Here is a 17722-nt window from a genome sequence, read left to right as displayed (position 1 = left end):
CAGAGTGAAGTTGAAAATCATCGTAACAAGAAGATCAAGTTCCTACGATCTGATCGAGGGGGTGGGTATCTTAGTTTCGAGTTTGGTGCTCACTTAAGACAATGTGGAATCGTTTCACAGTTGACACCGCCTGGAACACCATAGTGTAATGGTGTGTTCGAACGTCGTAATCGTACTTTGTTAGATATGGTGCGATCTATGATGTCTCTTACCGATTTGCCGTTATTGTTTTGGGGCTATGCATTAGATACAGCTGGATTCACTTTAAATAGGGCACCATCAAAATCCGTTGAGACGACACCATATGAGCTATGGCATGGAAAGAGGCCAAAGTTGTCGTTTCTTAAAGTTTGGGGATGTGATGCTTATGTCAAAAAGCTTTAGCCTGAAAAGCTAGAACCCAAAGCGAAAAAGTGTGTCTTCATAGGTTACCCAAAAGAGACAGTTGGGTACACCTTCTATCTCAGATCCGAGGGCAAATTGTTTGTTGCTAAGAATGGAGCTTTTCTTGAGAAGGAGTTTCTCTCGAAAGAATTGAGTTGGAGGGAGATAGAACTTGATGAGGTTGTGGAACCTCTGCTCCCTCTAGATGGTGGCGCATGGCAGAGAGAAATCTTTGTCGAGGCAACACCGGTTGAGGAAGAAGCTAATGATGATGATCATGAAGCTTCAGATTAAGTTACTATTGGACCTCGCAGGTCAACAAGATCACGTACTGCTCCTAAGTGGTACGGGAATCCTGTCTTATCTATCATATTGTTAGACAACAATGAGCCTGCGAATTATGAAGAAGCAATGGTGTGCCCGGATTCCACCAAATGGTTGGAGGCCATGAAGTCCGAGATAGGATCTATGTATGAAAACAAAGTGTGTACTTTGGAAGTATTACCTGAAGGTCGTAAGGCTATTCAGAACAAATGGATCTTTAAGAAGAAGACGGACGCTGACGGTAATGTGTCGTTTATAAAGCTCGACTTTTGGCAAAGGGTTTTTCACAAGTTCAAGGAGTTGACTATGATGAGACTGTTGGGGAACATTGCATGGGAAACAAAAAAATTCCTACGCACACGGAGACCTATCATGGTGATGTCCATCTACGAGAGGAGATTTGGATCTACGTACCCTTGTAGATCGCACAGCAGGAAGCGTTAAGAACGCGGTTGATGTAGTGGAACGTCCTCACGTCCCTCGATCCGCCTCGCGAACCGTCCCATGAACTGTCTCGCGATCCGTCCCACGATCCGCTCCGATCTAGTGCTGAACGGACGGCACCTCCGCATTCAGCACACGTACAGCTCGACGATGATCTCAGCCTTCTTGAACCAGCAAGAAAGACGGAGAAGTATATGAGTTCTCCGGCAGCGTGACGACGCTCCGGTGGTGGTGAAGGATCTACTCCTGCACGGCTCCGCCCGAGCTCCGTAGAAATATGATCTAGAGGCAAAACTATGGTGTCTAGATCTGAGTTGCACGTGGCAAAGTTGTTCCAAATCAGCCCTAAATCACCGGTATATATAGGAGGGAGGGGAGGGGCTTGCCTTGAGGGCCAAGCCCCCAAGTTGCACCGGCCAAGAGGAGGAGGAGGAGTCCTACTCCAATCCTAGTCCAACTAGGATTGGAAAGTGGAGTCCTTCTCTTCCTTCCCACCTTTTCTTTTTTTCTTTGTTTTTTCTCTTATGGCGCATAGGCCTTATTGGGCTGTCCCACCAGCCCACTAAGGGCTGGTGCGCCATCCATAAGTACTTTGGGCTTCCCCCGGGAGGGTTGCCCCCCTCCCGGTGAACTTCCGGAACCCATTCGTCACTCTCGGTACATTCCCGGTAATGCCCAAAAACTTTCCGGTAACCAAATGAAGTCATCCTATATATCAATCTTCGTCTCTGGACCATTCCGAAAACCCTCGTGACGTCCGTGATCTCATCCGGGACTCCAAACAACATTCGGTAACCACGCATATAACTCAACTATACTAAAACATCGCCAAACCTTAAGTGTGCACACCCTGCGGGTTCGAGAACTATGTAGACATGCCCTGAGGTACTTGATACGTCTCAAACGTATCTATAATTTTTGATGGTTTCATGCTGTTATCTTGTCAACTTTGGATGTTTCATATACCTTTTATATCTTTTTTGGGACTAACTTATTAATTCAGTGCCAAGTGCCAGTTCCTGTTTTTCTGTGTTTTTGACTCTTTCCAGATCTGATTTTGGAACAGAGTCCAAATGGAATAAAATCCCCGAAATAAATTTTTCCAGAACAGAAGAAGATTGGGGGACTTGAGGGCCAAGGCAGGAGAGCCACAGGGGGGCCACAAACCCTGTAGCCGCCACCAGGGGGCGGTGGCTACCAGGCTTGTGGCCTCCCTGGCACTCCCCTGCCCTAGCTCTTTGGCCTATAAATTCCCTAAAATCCTAGAAAAAATCAGGGCATCCACGAAAACACTTTTCCACCGCCGCAAGCTTCCGTTTCCGCGAGATCTCATCTGGAAACCCTTCCCGGTGCCCTACCGGAGGGGACTTTGGAGTTGGAGGGCTTCTACATCAACATCATCGCCTCTCCAATGACTCGTCAGTAGTTCACTTCAGACCCACGGGTCCGTAGTTAGTAGCTAGATGGCTTCTTCTCTCTCTTGGATCTTCAATACAAAGTTCTCCATGATCTTCATGGAGATCTATCCGATGTAATCCTCTTTGGTGGTGTGTTTGTCGAGATCCAATGAATTGTGGATTCGTGATCAGATTATCTATGAATTATATTTGAGTCTTTGCTGATTTCTTATATGCATGATTTGATATCCTTGTAAGTCTCTCCGAGTCTTGGGTTTTGTTTGGCCAACTAGATCTATGATTCTTGCAATGGGAGAAGTGCTTGGTTTTGGGTTCATACCGTGTGGTGACCTTTCCCAGTGACAGAAGGGGCAGCAAGGCACGCATCGTGTTGTTGCCATCAAGGGTAACAAGATGGGCTTTTATCGTAGATATGAGATTGTCCATCTACATCATGTCATCTTGCTTAAAGCGTTACTCTGTTCTCATGAACTTAATACACTAGATGCATGCTGGATAGCGGTCGACGTGTGGAGTAATAGTAGTAGATGCAGAAAGTATTGGGCTACTTGTTTTGGATGTGATGCCTATAGATATAATCATTGCCTTAGATAACGTCACGACTTTGTGTGGTTCTATCAATTGCTCGACAGTAATTCGTTCACCCATGGTCTACTTGCTTTCATGAGAGAAGCCACTGGTGAACACTACGGCCCCCGGGTCTATTCACAACTATTGTTTCCACTTTCACTTTTACTTTGCTTTGTTTCCTTTTTGCTTTCAGTTCTCACTTTGCAAACAATCTATAAGGGATTGACAACCCCTTGATAGCGTTGGGTGCAAGCTCTTTTTGTTTGTGCAGGTACTTGTGACTTGACACAATCCTTCACTGGATCGATACCTTGGTTCTCAAAACTGAGGGAAATACATACCGCCGCTGTGCTACATCACCCTTTCCGTTTCGAGGGAAGACCAACGCAAGGCTCCAAGGCCACGGGGGGGGGAATCCTTTGCATATTTGCCAATGAAGTCCCTAAAGGTGTAGCCGTAGCAGAAGGATTCCTGACGCCGTTGCTGAGGAGTATCAAGACAAGAATAGTCTCCCGTCAGCACGCTTGTTTCTGGCGCCACTGGAAGGTCTTTTGTTGCAGTGGCAGTACTCCTCGATCAATATCCAATAGCGGGACCTGGATGCCCATATTGGATCCTACATATTATCCGAAGATCTTATCGGTTGAACCTCAGTGTCAAGGATTCATATAATCCCGTATGTCATTCCCTTTGTCCTTCGGTATGTTACTTGCCCGAGATTCGATCGTCGGTATCCGCATACCTATTTCAATCTCGTTACCGGCAAGTCTCTTTACTCATTCCGTAATACAAGATCCCGTGACTTACACTTAGTCACATTTGCTTGCAAGGCTTGTGTGTGATGTTGTATTACCGAGTGGGCCCCGAGATACCTCTCTGTCACACGGAGTGACAAATCCTAGTCTTGATCCATACTAACTCAAGTAACACTTTCGGAGATACCTGTAGAGCACCTTTATATTTACCCAGTTACGTTGTGACATTTGATACACACAAGGCATTCCTCCGGTGACAGTGAGTTATAAGATCTCATGGTCATCGGAACAAATACTTGACACACAGAAAACTATAGCAATAAAACGACACGATCAATATGCCACGTTCATAGTTTGGGTCTAGTCCATCACATGATTCTCCTAATGATGTGATCCAGTTATCAAGCAACAACACTTTGCACATAGCCAAAAAACCTTGACTATCCTTGATCAACTGGCTAGCCAACTAGAGGCTTACTAAGGACATTGTTGTCTCTATGTATCCACACATGTATCTATGTTTTCATTCAATACAATTATAGCATGGATAATAAACAATTATCCTTAAACTGGAAATATAATAATAACTTTTATCATTGCCTCTAGGGCATATTTCCAACAGTCTCCCACTTGCACTAGATTTAATAATCTACTCCTCACATCGCCATGCGATCTACATTGTAATAAATCAAACACCCATACAGTTTTGGTGTTGATCATGTTTTGCCCATGGAAGAGGTTTAGTCAGCGGGTCTGCTACATTCAGATCCGTGTGCACTTTGCAAATATTCATGTCCTCTCCTTCGACGTAGTCGCGGATGAGGTTGAAGCGTCGTTTGATGTGTCTGGTCTTCTTGTAAAACCTTGGTTCCTTTCTAAGGCAATGCCACGAGTGTTGTCACATAACAGAGTCAATGGATCTAGTGCGCTTGGCACAACTCCAAGATCTGTCATGAACTGCTTCATCAAGACACCCTCCTTTGTGGCCTCTGAGGCAGCCATGTACTCCGCTTCACATGTAGAATCTTCTACGACGCTCTGCTTGGAACTGCACCAGCTTACCGCACCCCCATTAAGAATAAATATCTATCCGGTTTGTGACTTAGAGTCATACGGATCGGTGTCAAAACTTGCGTCGACGTAACCTTTTACGGCGAGCTCTTTGTCACCTCCATACACGAGAAACATTTCCTTAGTCCTTTTCAGGTACTTCAGAATATTCTTGACCGCCGTCCAGTGGTGCACTCCTGGATTACTCTGAAACCTACCTGCCATACTTATGACCAAGCTGACGTCTGGTCTAGTGCACAACATTGCATACATGATAGAACCTACGGCTGAAGCGTAGGGGACGGAACTCATTTGTTCTCTATCTTCCGCAGTTGCTGGGAACTGAGTCTTACTCAATTTTATACCTTGTAATACTGGCAAGAACCCTTTCTTGGACTGATCCATTTTGAACTTCTTCAAAACTTTATCAAGGTATGTGCTTTGTGAAAGTCCTATCACGCGTTTTGATCTATCCCTATAGATCTTAATGCCTAGAATGTAAGCAGCTTCTCCTAGGTCCTTCATAGAGAAACTTTTATTCAAGTAATCCTTTATGCTCTCCAAAAGCTCCACGTTGTTTCCAATCAGCAGTATGTCGTCCACATATAATATTAGAAACGCCACAGAGCTCTCACTCACTTTCTTGTAAATACAAGATTCACCAACCACTTGTATAAACCCAAATGCTTTGATCACCTCATCAAAGCGCTTATTCCAACTCCGACATGCTTGCACCAGTCCATAAATGGATCGATGGATTTTGCATACTTTGTTAGCATTCTTTGGATTGACAAAACCTTCGGGTTGCATCATATACAACTCTTCCTTAAGAAAATCGTTAAGGAACGCCGTTTTGACATCCATCTGCCAGATTTCATAATCATAAAAGGCAGCTATTGCTAACATGATTCAGACAGACTTAAGCATCGCTACCGGTGAGAAAGTCTCATTGTAGTCAATGCCTTGAACTTGTGAAAAACCCTTTGCCACAAGTCGAGCTTTATAAACGGTCACATTACCGTCTGCGCCTGTCTTCTTCTTATAGATCCATTTGATCTGAATAGCCTTGCAGCCTTCAGGTAGTACTTCTATCTCGTACATGGATCCTATCTCGGAATTCATGGCCTCCAGCCATTTGTTGGAATCCGGGCCCACCATTGCTTCTTCATAATTCGCAGGTTCATTGTTGTCCAACAACATAATCGTTAAGACAGGATTACTGTACCACTCAGGAGCAGTACATGATCTTGTCGACCTGCGAGGTCCGACAGTAACTTGATCCGAAGTTTCATGATCATCATCATCAACTTGTTCCTCAATCGGTGCCGCAGCAACAGGGGTTTCCTTGCCCTGCGCCACCATCAAGACGAATTAGAGGTTTGATAACCTCATCAAGTTCTATCTTCCTCCCACTCAATTCTTTCGAAAGAAACTCCTTCTCAAGAAAAGCTCCGCTTTTAGCAACAAACACTTTGCTCTTGGATTTGAGATAGAAGGTATACCCAACCGTCTCCTTTGGGTAACCTATGAAGACGCACTTTTCCGCTTTGGGTTCCAGCTTTTCAGGCTGAAGCTTTTTGACATAAGCATCACATCCCCAAACTTTAAGAAACGACAACTTTGGTCTTTTGCCATACCACAGTTCTTATGGTGTCGTCTCAACGGATTTTGATGGTGCCCTATTTAAAGTGAATGCAACTATTTCTAATCCATATCCCCAAAACGATAACGGCAAATCAGTAAGAGACATCATAGATCGCACCATCTCTAATAAAGTACGATTACGACCTTCAGACACACCATTACGCTGTGGTGTTCCAGGCGGTGTCAACTGTGAAACAATTCCACATTGTCTTAAGTGAGCACCAAACCCGAAACTCAGATATTCACCCCCACGATCAGACCGTAGGAACTTGATCTTCTTGTTATGATGATTTTTGACTTCACTCTGAAATTGCTTGAACTTTTCAAACGTTTCAGACTTGTGCTTCATCAAGTAGACATAACCATATCTTCTTAAATCATCAGTGAAGGTGAGAAAATAACGATATCCGCCGTGCGCCTCTACACTCATCGGACCACAGACATCGGTATGTATGATTTCCAACAAGTCACTTGCACGCTCCATTGTTCCAGAGAACGGAGTCTTAGTCATCTTGCCCATGAGGCATGGTTCGCACGTGTCAAGTGAATCAAAGTCAAGTGACTCCAAAAGTCCATCAGTATGGAGTTTCTTCATGTGCTTTACACCAATATGACCTAAGCGACAGTGCCATAAAACATGGCGTTATCATTGTTAACTCTAACTCTTTTGGTCTCAATGTTATGTATATCTGTATTATCATTATCAAGATTCAATATGAAAAATCCTCTCACATTGGGTGCATAAACATAAAAGATATTACTCATAGAAATAGAACAACCATTATTCTCTGACTTAAACGAGTAACCGTCTCGCAATAAACAAGATCCAGATATAATGTTCATGTTTAACGCAGACACTAAATAACATTTATTTAAGTTCATAACTAATCCTGATGGTAACTGAAGTGAAACTGTGCCGACGGAGATTGCATCAACCTTGGAACCATTTCCCACGCGCATCGTCACTTCATCCTTCGCCAGCCTTCGCTTATTCCGCAGTTCCTGTTTCGAGTTGAAAATATGAGCAACAGAACCGGTATCGAATACACAGGCACTACTACGAGAGCTGGTTAAGTACACATCAATAACATGTATATCAAATATACATGATTTTTCTTTGGCCACCTTCTTATCATCTAGATACTTGGGGCACTTGCGCTTCCAGTGACCCATACCCTTGCAATAATAGCACTCCGTTTCAGGCTTAGGTCCAGCTTTGGGTTTCTTCGTCGGATTAGCAACAGGCTTGCCGCTCTTCTTTGAATTACCCTTCTTTCCTTTGTCGTTTCTCTTGAAACTAGTGGTCTAATTCACCATCAACACTTGATGCTCTTTACGGAGTTCTGACTCTGCGAATTTCAGCATTGCGAATAACTCGCCGGGTGACTTGTTCATCCCTTGCATCTTATAGTTCAACACAAAGCTCTTATAGCTTGGTGGCAGTGATTGAAAAATTCTGTCAGTGATAGCCTCTTGCGGGATTTCAATCCCCAACTCAGCTAGACAGTTCGAGTACCCAGACATTTTGAGCACATGTTCACTGACACACGAATTCTCCTCCATCTTGCAAGCATAGAATTTACCGGAGGTCTCATACCTCTCGATCCGTGCGTTCTTCTGAAAGATAAACTTCAACTCCTGGAACATCTCATATGCTCCATGATGCTCAAAGCGACGTTGAAGTCCCGGCTCTAAGCCATACAAGACTGCACATTGAACTACTGAGTAGTCCTCCTTGCGTGTGATGACCCACAAGTACAGGGGATCAATCGTAGTCCTTTCGTTAAGTAAGAGTGTCGAACCCAACGAGAAGCAGAAGGATCTGACAAGTGGTTTTCAACAAGGAAATATCTGCAAGAACTGAAATTATCGGTGACAAGTGATTATGTGGTGAGATGATTCGTAGCAAGCAACAAGTAACAAAAGTAGCAACGGTGCAGCAAGGTGGCCATATCCCTTTTGTAGCAAGGGACAAGCCTGGACAAAGTCTTATAGGAGGAAAAACGCTCCCGAGGACACACGGGAATTTCTGTCATGCTAGTTTCATCATGTTCATATGATTCGCGTTCGTTACTTTGATAGTTTGATATGTGGGTGGACCGACGCTTGGGTACTTCCCTTACTTGGACAAGCATCCCACTTATGATTAACCCCTCTCGCAAGCATCCGCAACTATGAAAGAAGAATTAAGACAAAGTCTAACCATAGCATTAAACTAGTGGATCCAAATCAGCCCCTTACGAAGTAACGCATAAACTAGGGTTTAAGCTTCTGTCACTCTAGCAACCCATCATCTACTTACTACTTCCCAATGCCTTCCTCTAGGCCCAAATAATGGTGAAGTGTTATGTAGTCGACGTTCACATAACACCACTAGAGGAAAACAACATACAACATATCAAAATACCGAACGAATACCAAATTCACATGACTATTATTAGCATGACTTATCCCATGTCCTCAGGAACAAAAGTAACTACTCACAAAGCATAATCATAATCATGATCATAGGTGTAATGAGTAGCATCAAGGATCTGAACATAAACTCTTCCACCAAGTAATCCAACTAGCATCAACTACAAAGAGTAATCAACACTACTAGCAACCTTACAAGTACCAATCGGAGTCGCGAGACGGAGATTGGTTACAAGAGATGAACTAGGGTTTGGAGATGAGATGGTGCTGATGAAGATGTTGATGGTGACGAGTCCCCTTTGATGAGAGGAGTGTTGGTGATGAAGATGGCGACGATTTCCCCCTCCGGGTAGATTGGTTATGCTCAAGTTCCACCTCGTGGTGGCGGCGAAACCATGAAAAAGCTCCCGTCTATTTTTTTCTGGAGAAACCCTCCATATAGCAAAAGAGGGGGGCAGTGGGCCATTGGGCTGCCCACAAGCCCCCATGGCGCGGCATGGGGGGTGGTCATGCCGTGCAGGCTTGTGGGCACCCCCTGGTGCCCCTCCGGCACTTCTTCGGCCGAGTATTTTTTATATATTGGGAAAAAATCTCCGTTGATTTTCACGGCATTTGGAGTTGCGCAGAATAGGTATCTCAACTTTGCTCCACTTTCAGGCCAGAATTCCATTTGCCGGTATTCTCCCTCTTCATGTAAACCTTCAAAAATAAGAGAGAAAAGGCAGAAGAATAGTACCGTGAAGTGAAATAACAGCCAAAGAAGCGATAAATATCAACATGAAAACATGATGCAAAATGGACGTATCAACGTGCTAACCAAGCGTTCTTAGCATCTTGGTCAGCCGCGGCGGGTGGTTCATCTCCTAGCGCAGCATTAAGGACATAATCCTTCTTCCCAGCTTGCAGGAGCAACTTTAGATTATGAGCCCAGTCTATGAAGTTGCTTCCATCATCTTTCAACTTAGCTTTCTCTAGGAACGTATTAAAATTCAAGGTGACTGTCGCGTGAGCCATTGATTTACAACACAAATATTTTCAAAGTGGACTTAGACTATGTTCAAGATAATTAGAGTTTAACTAATCGAATTACTTGCTAAACTCCCACTCAAAAAGTACATCTCTCTTGTCATTTGAGTGGTACATGATCCAATTTCACTAGCTCAAGTCGGATCATCACGTGAGCTGAGGATAGTTTCAGTGGTAAGCATCTCTATGCTAATCATATCAACTATACGATTCATGCTCGACCTTTCGGTCTGATGTGTTCCGAGGCCATGTATGCACATGCTAGGCTCGTCAAGCTTAACCCGAGTGTTCCGCGTGTGCAACTGTTTTGCACCCGTTGTATGTGAACGTTGAGTTTATCACACCCGATCATCACGTGGTGTCTCGAAACGACGAATTGTAGCAACGATGCACAGTCGGGGAGAACACAATTTGGTCTTGAAATTTTAGTGAGAGATCACCTCATAATGCTACCGTCGTTCTAAGAAAAATAAGGTGCATAAAAGGATTAACATCACATGCAATTTATAAGTGACATGATATGGCTATCATCATGTGCTTCTTGATCTCGATCACCAAAGCAGCAGATTTGGATCTACGTACCCTTGTAGATCGCACAGCAGGAAGCCTTAAGAAACGCGGTTGATGTAGTGGAACATCCTCATGTTCCTCGATCCGCCCCGTGAACCGTCCCACGAACCGTCCCGCGATCCGTCCCAAGATCCGCTCTGATCTAGTGCCGAACGGACGAAACCTCTGCATTCAGCACACGTACAGCTCAACGATGATCTCAGCCTTCTTGATCCAGCAAGAAAGACGGAGAAGTATATGAGTTCTCCGGCAGTGTGACGACGCAACGGTGGTGGTGAAGGATCTACTCCTGCAGGGCTCCGCCCAAGCTCCGCGGAAATACGATCTAGAGGCAAAACTATGGTGTCTAGATCTGAGTTGCACCTGGCAAAGTTGTCTCAAATTAGCCCTAAATCACCAGTATATATAGGAGTGAGGGGAGGGGACTTGCCCTGAGGACCAAGCCCCCAAGTTGCACCGGCAAGAGGAGGAGGAGGAGTCCTACTCCAATCCTAGCCCAACTAGGATTGGAAAGTGGAGTCCTTCTCTTCCTTCCCACCTTTTTTTCTTCTTTGGTTTCAATCTTATGGCGCATAGGCCTTATTGGGCTATCCCACCAGCCCACTAAGGGCTGGTGTGCCACCCATAAGTCCTTTGGGCTTCCCCCGGGAGGGTTGCCCCCCTCCCGGTGAACTTCCGGAACCCATTCGTCACTCGTGGTACATTCCCGGTAATGCCCGAAAACTTTCCGGTAATCAAATGAAGTCATCCTATATATCAATCTTCGTCTCCGGACCATTCTGGAAACCCTCGTGACATCCGTGATCCCATCCGGGACTCCGAACAACATTCGGTAACCACGCATATAACTCAACTATACTAAAACATCGCCAAACCTTAAGTGTGCAGACCCTGCGGGTTTGAGAACTATGTAGACATGCCCCGAGGTACTCCACGGTCAATATCCAATAGCGGGACCTAGATGCCCATATTGGATCCTACATATTCTCCGAAGATCTTATCGGTTGAACCTCAGCGTCAAGGATTCATATAATCCTGTAAGTCATTCCCTTTGTCCTTCGATATGTTACTTGCCCGAGATTCGATCGTCGGTATCCGCATACCTATTTCAATCTCGTTACCGGCAAGTCTCTTTACTCGTTCTGTAATACAAGATCCCGTGACTTACACTTAGTCACATTTTCTTGCAAGGCTTGTGTGTGATGTTGTATTACCGAGTGGGCCCCGAGATACCTCTCCGTCACACGGAGTGACAAATCCCAGTCTTGATCCATACTAACTCAACTGACACCTTCGGAGATACCTGTAGAGCACCTTTATAGGCACCCAGTTACGTTTTGACGTTTGATACACACAAGGCATTCCTCCGGTGACAGTGAGTTATATGGTCTCATGGTCATAGGAACAAATACTTGACACGCAGAAAACTATAGCAATAAAACGACACGATCAATATGCTACGTTCATAGTTTGGGTCAAGTCCATCACATGATTCTCCTAATGATGTGATCCAGTTATCAAGCAAGAACACTTTGCACATAGCCAGAAAACCTTGACTATCCTTGATCAACTGGCTAGCCAACTATAGGCTTGCTAGGGACATTGTTGTGTCTATGTATACACACATGTATCTATGTTTTCATTCAATACAATTATAGCATGGATAATAAATGATTATCCTTAAACAGGGAATATAATAATAACTTTTATCATTGCCTCTAGGGCATATTTCCAACAGAGACATTCTCACCGGTAGCGATGCTTAAGTCCGTCCGAATCATGTTAGCAATATCTGCATTTTTCGATTATGAAATGTGGCAGATGGATGTCAAAACGGTGTTCCTTAATGGTTTTCTTAAGGAAGAGTTGTATATGATGCAACCCGAAGGTTTTGTCGATCCAAAGAATGCTAACAAAGTATGCAAGCTCCAGCGATCCATTTATGGACTCGTGCAAGAATCTCGGAGTTGGAATAAACGCTTTGATGAGGTGATCAAAGCATTTGGGTTTATACAAGTTGTTGGAGAATCTTGTATTTACAAGAAAGTGAGTGGGAGCTCTGTAGCATTTCTAATATTATATGTGGATGACATATTGCTGATTGGAAACAATGTGGAGTTTTTAGAGAGCGTAAAGGATTACTTGAACAAATGTTTTTCAATGAAAGACCTAGGAGAAGCTGCTTACATATTAGGCATTAAGATCTATAGGGATAGATCAAGGCACATACCTTGATAAAGTTTTGAAGAAGTTCAAAATGGAGCAGTCCAACAAGGGATTCTTGCCAGTATTACAAGGTATAAAGTTGAGTAAGACTTAGTGTCCAGTAACTGCGGAAGATAGAGAAAAGATGAGTAGCGTCCCCTATGCTTCAGCCATAGGGTCTATCATGTATGCAATGTTATGCACAAGACCGGACGTCAGCCTGGCCATAAGTATGGCAGGCAGGTTTCAAAGTAATCCAAGAGTGGATCACTGGACGACGGTCAAGAATATTCTGAAGTACCTGAAAAGGACTAAGGAAATGTTTCTCGTTTATGGAGGTGACGAAGAGCTCGTCGTAAAGGGTTACGTCGATGCAAGCTTTGACATTGATCCGGATGACTCTAAGTCTCAAACCGGATACATATTTATTCTTAATGGGGGTGCCGTAAGCTGGTGCAGTTCCAAGCAAAGCGTCGTAGCAGATTCTACATGTGAAGCGGAGTACATGGCTGCCTCGGAGGCAACTTAGGAGGGTGTCTGGATGAAGCAGTTCATGACGGATCTTGGAGTTGTGTCGAGCGCACTAAATCCAATAATTGTGTTCTGTGACAACAGTAGTGACATTGCTCTAGCAAAGGAACCAAGGTTTCACAAGAAGACCAGACACATCAAACGACGCTTCAACCTCATCCGTGACTATGTCGAAGGAGAGGACGTAAATATTTGCAAAGTGCACACAAATGTGAATGTTGTAGATCCGCAGACTAAACCTCTTCCACGAGCGAAGCATGATCAACACCAGAACTGTATGCGTGTTAGATTCATTCCAACGTAAATCGCATAGCGATGTGAGACTAGATTATTGACTCTAGTGCAAGTGGGAGACTGTTGGAAATATGCCCTAGAGGCAATGATAAAATAGTTATTATTATATTTCCTGTTTCAAGATAATCGTTTATTATCCATGCTATAATTGTATTGAATGAAAGCATAGATACATGTGTGGATAGATAGACAAAACAATGTCCCTAGTAAGCCTCTAGTTGACTAGCCAGTTGATCAAGGATGGTTAAGGTTTTCTGACCATATGCAAGTGTTGTTACTTGATGACTAGATCACATCATTAGGAGAATGATGTAATGCACAATACCCAAATTATAAACGTAACATGTGATCGTGTCATTTTGTTGCTATTGTTTTCTGCGTGTCAAATATTCATTCCTATGACCATGAGATCATGTAACTCACTGACACCAGAGGAATACCTTGTGTATATCAAACATCGCAACGTTACTGGGTGACTATAAAGGAGCTCTAAGGTATCTCCGAAGGTGTCCGTTGACTTAGCATGGATCAAGACTGGGATTTGTCACTCCGTGTGACGGGGAGGTATCTCGGGGCCCACTCGGTTATACAACATCACATATAAGCCTTGCAAGTAATGTGACTGAAGTGTTAGTCATGGGATCTTGTATTACGGAATGAGTAAAGAGACTTGCCGGTAACGATATTGAAATAGGTATAGGATGCCGACGATCAAATCTCGGGTAAGTAACATACCAAAGGACAATGGGACTGGTATACGGGATTATATGAATCCTTGGCACAGCGGTTCAACCGATAAGATCTTTGTAGAATATGTAGGATCCAATATGGACATCTAGGTCCCGCTATTGGATATTGGCCGGGGAGTGTCTCAGGTCATGTCTGCATAGTTCTCGAACCTGCATGGTCTGCACACTAGTTTGGTGACGTTTCAGTATAGGTGAGTTATAGGTGTTGGCGACCGAAGGTTGTTCGGAGTCCCGGATGAGATCACGGAAGTCACGAGGGTTTCCGGAATGGTCCGGAAACGAAGATTGATATATAGGATGGTTTCATTTGGTATCCGGAAAGATTTCAAGCATTACCGACAGTGTACCGGGAGTGACGAATGGGTTCCGGGTTTTCACCGGGAGGCCAAATAGTCCAAGGGTGGCGCACCAGCCCTTCGTGGGCTGGTGAGGCCAGCCCAAGTGGGCTATGGCGCTAGGAAAAGAAAACCAAAAAAAAGAGGGAGGTGGGAAGGAAGAGGAGGACTCCTCCTTCCCCAAACCGAATTGGAGTTGGAGTCCTCCTCCTCCTTTCGGACGGCGCCCTTGGGGCTCTCTTGAGCCCCAAGGCTAGCCCCTCCCCTCCTCCTATATATACTACAGGTTTAGGGTTTTTGAGACACAACTTTGCCACGTGGAACTCAAACCTCTACTTCGTAGTTCTTCCTCTAGATCGGTTTTCTGCGGAGCTCGGGCGGAGCCGTGCAGGACTAGATCAACACCATCACCGTCGCGCCGTCACGCTGTCGGAGAACTCATCCACTTCCCCGTATCTCTTGCTGGATCAAGAAGGCAGAGATCGTCATCGAGCTGTACGTGTGCTGAACGCGGAGGTGACGTCCGTTCGGTGCTAGATCGAAACGGATCGTGGGACGACAGTGATTTGAATCACGAAGCTGTACCACTACATCAACCGCATTTATTAATGCTTCCTGCTTAGCGATCTACAAGGGTATGTGGATCCGATCTCCCTCTCGTAGATGAACATCACCACGATATGTCTTCGTGTGCGTAGGAAATTTTTTGTTTTCCATGCCACGTTCACCAACAGGTGGTTCATCATCCCATCTAGTGGGAGAGTACCTCCTGGATCCGTAGATGGACCTGTTGTGACCCGATTTATCAAATCGTGGGTCGGGTGTGTCCCCATGGTACATATGCTCTTTACCTTTTCGTCGCGGAGGTTTGGGTTTATACCCGTTCTCTCCCGTCGTTCTATCGGGCCCTCTGGGTGGCCGATCATGCTGGTCGTAGTCGGTGCGTCGGGGGGACACATGTTCTCGGGCCTCATCGTTGAACTGTGGGAGCAGTCGTTGGCGCGGTTATTATTTCTTCTAGTCCGGCAATTCTGTGCCGTATTCTTCTACGTTCGCTAGGATTTTGGTCCACGTGTTATTGATAGTATCTTGTTCGTCCTAGAGCTGTTGTTGCTTTGTTTTTAAGCTTTGGGCGGTGTGACTACCCGAGACCGATGCCTTAGAAGATTCCCCTCTTATTTTGTTGCTGCCGTGTGATTAGTTGGTTGTCGCATTCATCATCGCATCATGCACATCATCTGCATTGCATCAGCACTCTGTTGCCGCCATTTTTAAAAACCTGCATCCGTTATTAGTTGTCGGTTCTCTCCGTTTTTGTTTTGACCGTTTTGAGTCCAACCACACACGCACGCCCCCGCGACATCGTTAAATCCTTGTTTTAGTAACCTTGTATAAATCATTATCAGATTGGGCCGGGACTTGGCGTGCGGTCTTGTTTTAGTGCAGATAGGTCGTCTGCCAAATTTCATCGCAATCGAAGTTCGTTTCATACCCGAACGGTCGAGGACCATCATCGGTTTATCGTCGAACGTTTTTCGGTGTTTTAAATAATTGCAGTATGGACTCATGACCGCTTCTTCTTCACCACGTGCAAGCGGCAGAAAGCAGGGCGCGGCCATAGGATCTCGCGCACCGCCGGCGCCGGCGGCTGGACTTCGAACGCCAAGAAGGTGATCGAGAACGATGTCGGCGAGAAGATCGGCTTCCGCGAGACCCTTCACTACTCGTACAAGGACAGGAGGAGAGAGTCGGATTGGTTGATGGAGGAATACCACATCTGCGGCCTGGAGCCGTCGTCAACGGGGAAGAGCGCGTCCTCTGCAAGGTCTACGTCTTGCCTGGTTCGAAGCCGGGGTCCGTCACGCTCCAAAAATCTGAAGCACGGGATCGTCTTCTTGTTGGAAGTGGAGTTGCCGGAGCACATGCCACGATGACCGTGCTGCAGCAAACGCCTCGACCACCACAAGAACCACGGCAATCGCACATTTTTTCACACCGGTTGAAGCTATTCTTAACGTCGGTTGAAGCTTTTTTTTCATGGTTGAAGCTTTTCTTAACAATGATGGGGGGCGGCCATGGCACGAGCTGCAAGGACGGCGACCAGCGGCGAGGACGGGTGGCTTGCGGCGCTGTGGGGTGCGATTTGCGGCGCTGCCATGGGGATGGGCGGCTTCCAGCAGCGCGGGGCAGGGCGGGGTTACGCTCAAAAAAGGAAAAAAGAGATGAAAAAGTCAACGCAGATCGAACGACGGGGCTAGCTGCATCGGGCGGGAGTGCCCTTTTGGGAAACTTCTATAAGGTTTTCTGAATATGTTTACATTTTTTTTCGCTTTCCTGTTTTATATTATTTTTTATTTCCTCTCCTATTTTGCATTCTTTTTCCTTTTTCTTTTTATATCTTTTACTTTTGTAAACTTTATTTTTTAGAAATGTTTCATAGTTTCAAAGTTTGTTCATTATTTTAAAAAAATAAAAATTTGTTTACAATTAAAAAAAATTATGGTTTTTATTTTTTTCACAATTCAAAAAATGTTGACGGTTTCAAAATTTGTTCATAATTTAAAAAATGTCCACAATTTTATAATTTTTTCACAAACTGAAATTTTTTCATATTTCAAAATTTGTTCACAATTTGAGAAATGTTTGTCATTTATAAATTTTTAACAATTTGAAAAAAATCGTGATTTTCAAATTTGTTCATGTTTTAAAATTTGTTCACAATTCGACAAATGTTCAATATTTTATAATTTTGTTCATGAATTTAATTTTTCATGTTTCATAATTTGTTGACAATTCAAGAAATGTGCGTTGTTTAAAAATATGTTCAAAATTCAAAACAATTCACAATTTTATAACTTTGTTCACGATTTTTTTTTCATGTTTTAAAATTTGTTCAGGATTCTGAAATTTCCATGATTTTAAAAATTGCTCACAATTTGAAAAATGTTCATAATTTTATAATTTGGTTCATATATTCAAACAATAACTTCAAAATTTATTTCCTTATT

Source organism: Hordeum vulgare, chromosome 5H (genome assembly GCF_904849725.1).
Source record: "Hordeum vulgare subsp. vulgare chromosome 5H, MorexV3_pseudomolecules_assembly, whole genome shotgun sequence".
NCBI lineage: Eukaryota > Viridiplantae > Streptophyta > Magnoliopsida > Poales > Poaceae > Hordeum > Hordeum vulgare.
The sequence above is the reverse complement of the archived record's forward strand: the minus strand, read 5'-3'. Positions refer to the sequence as shown.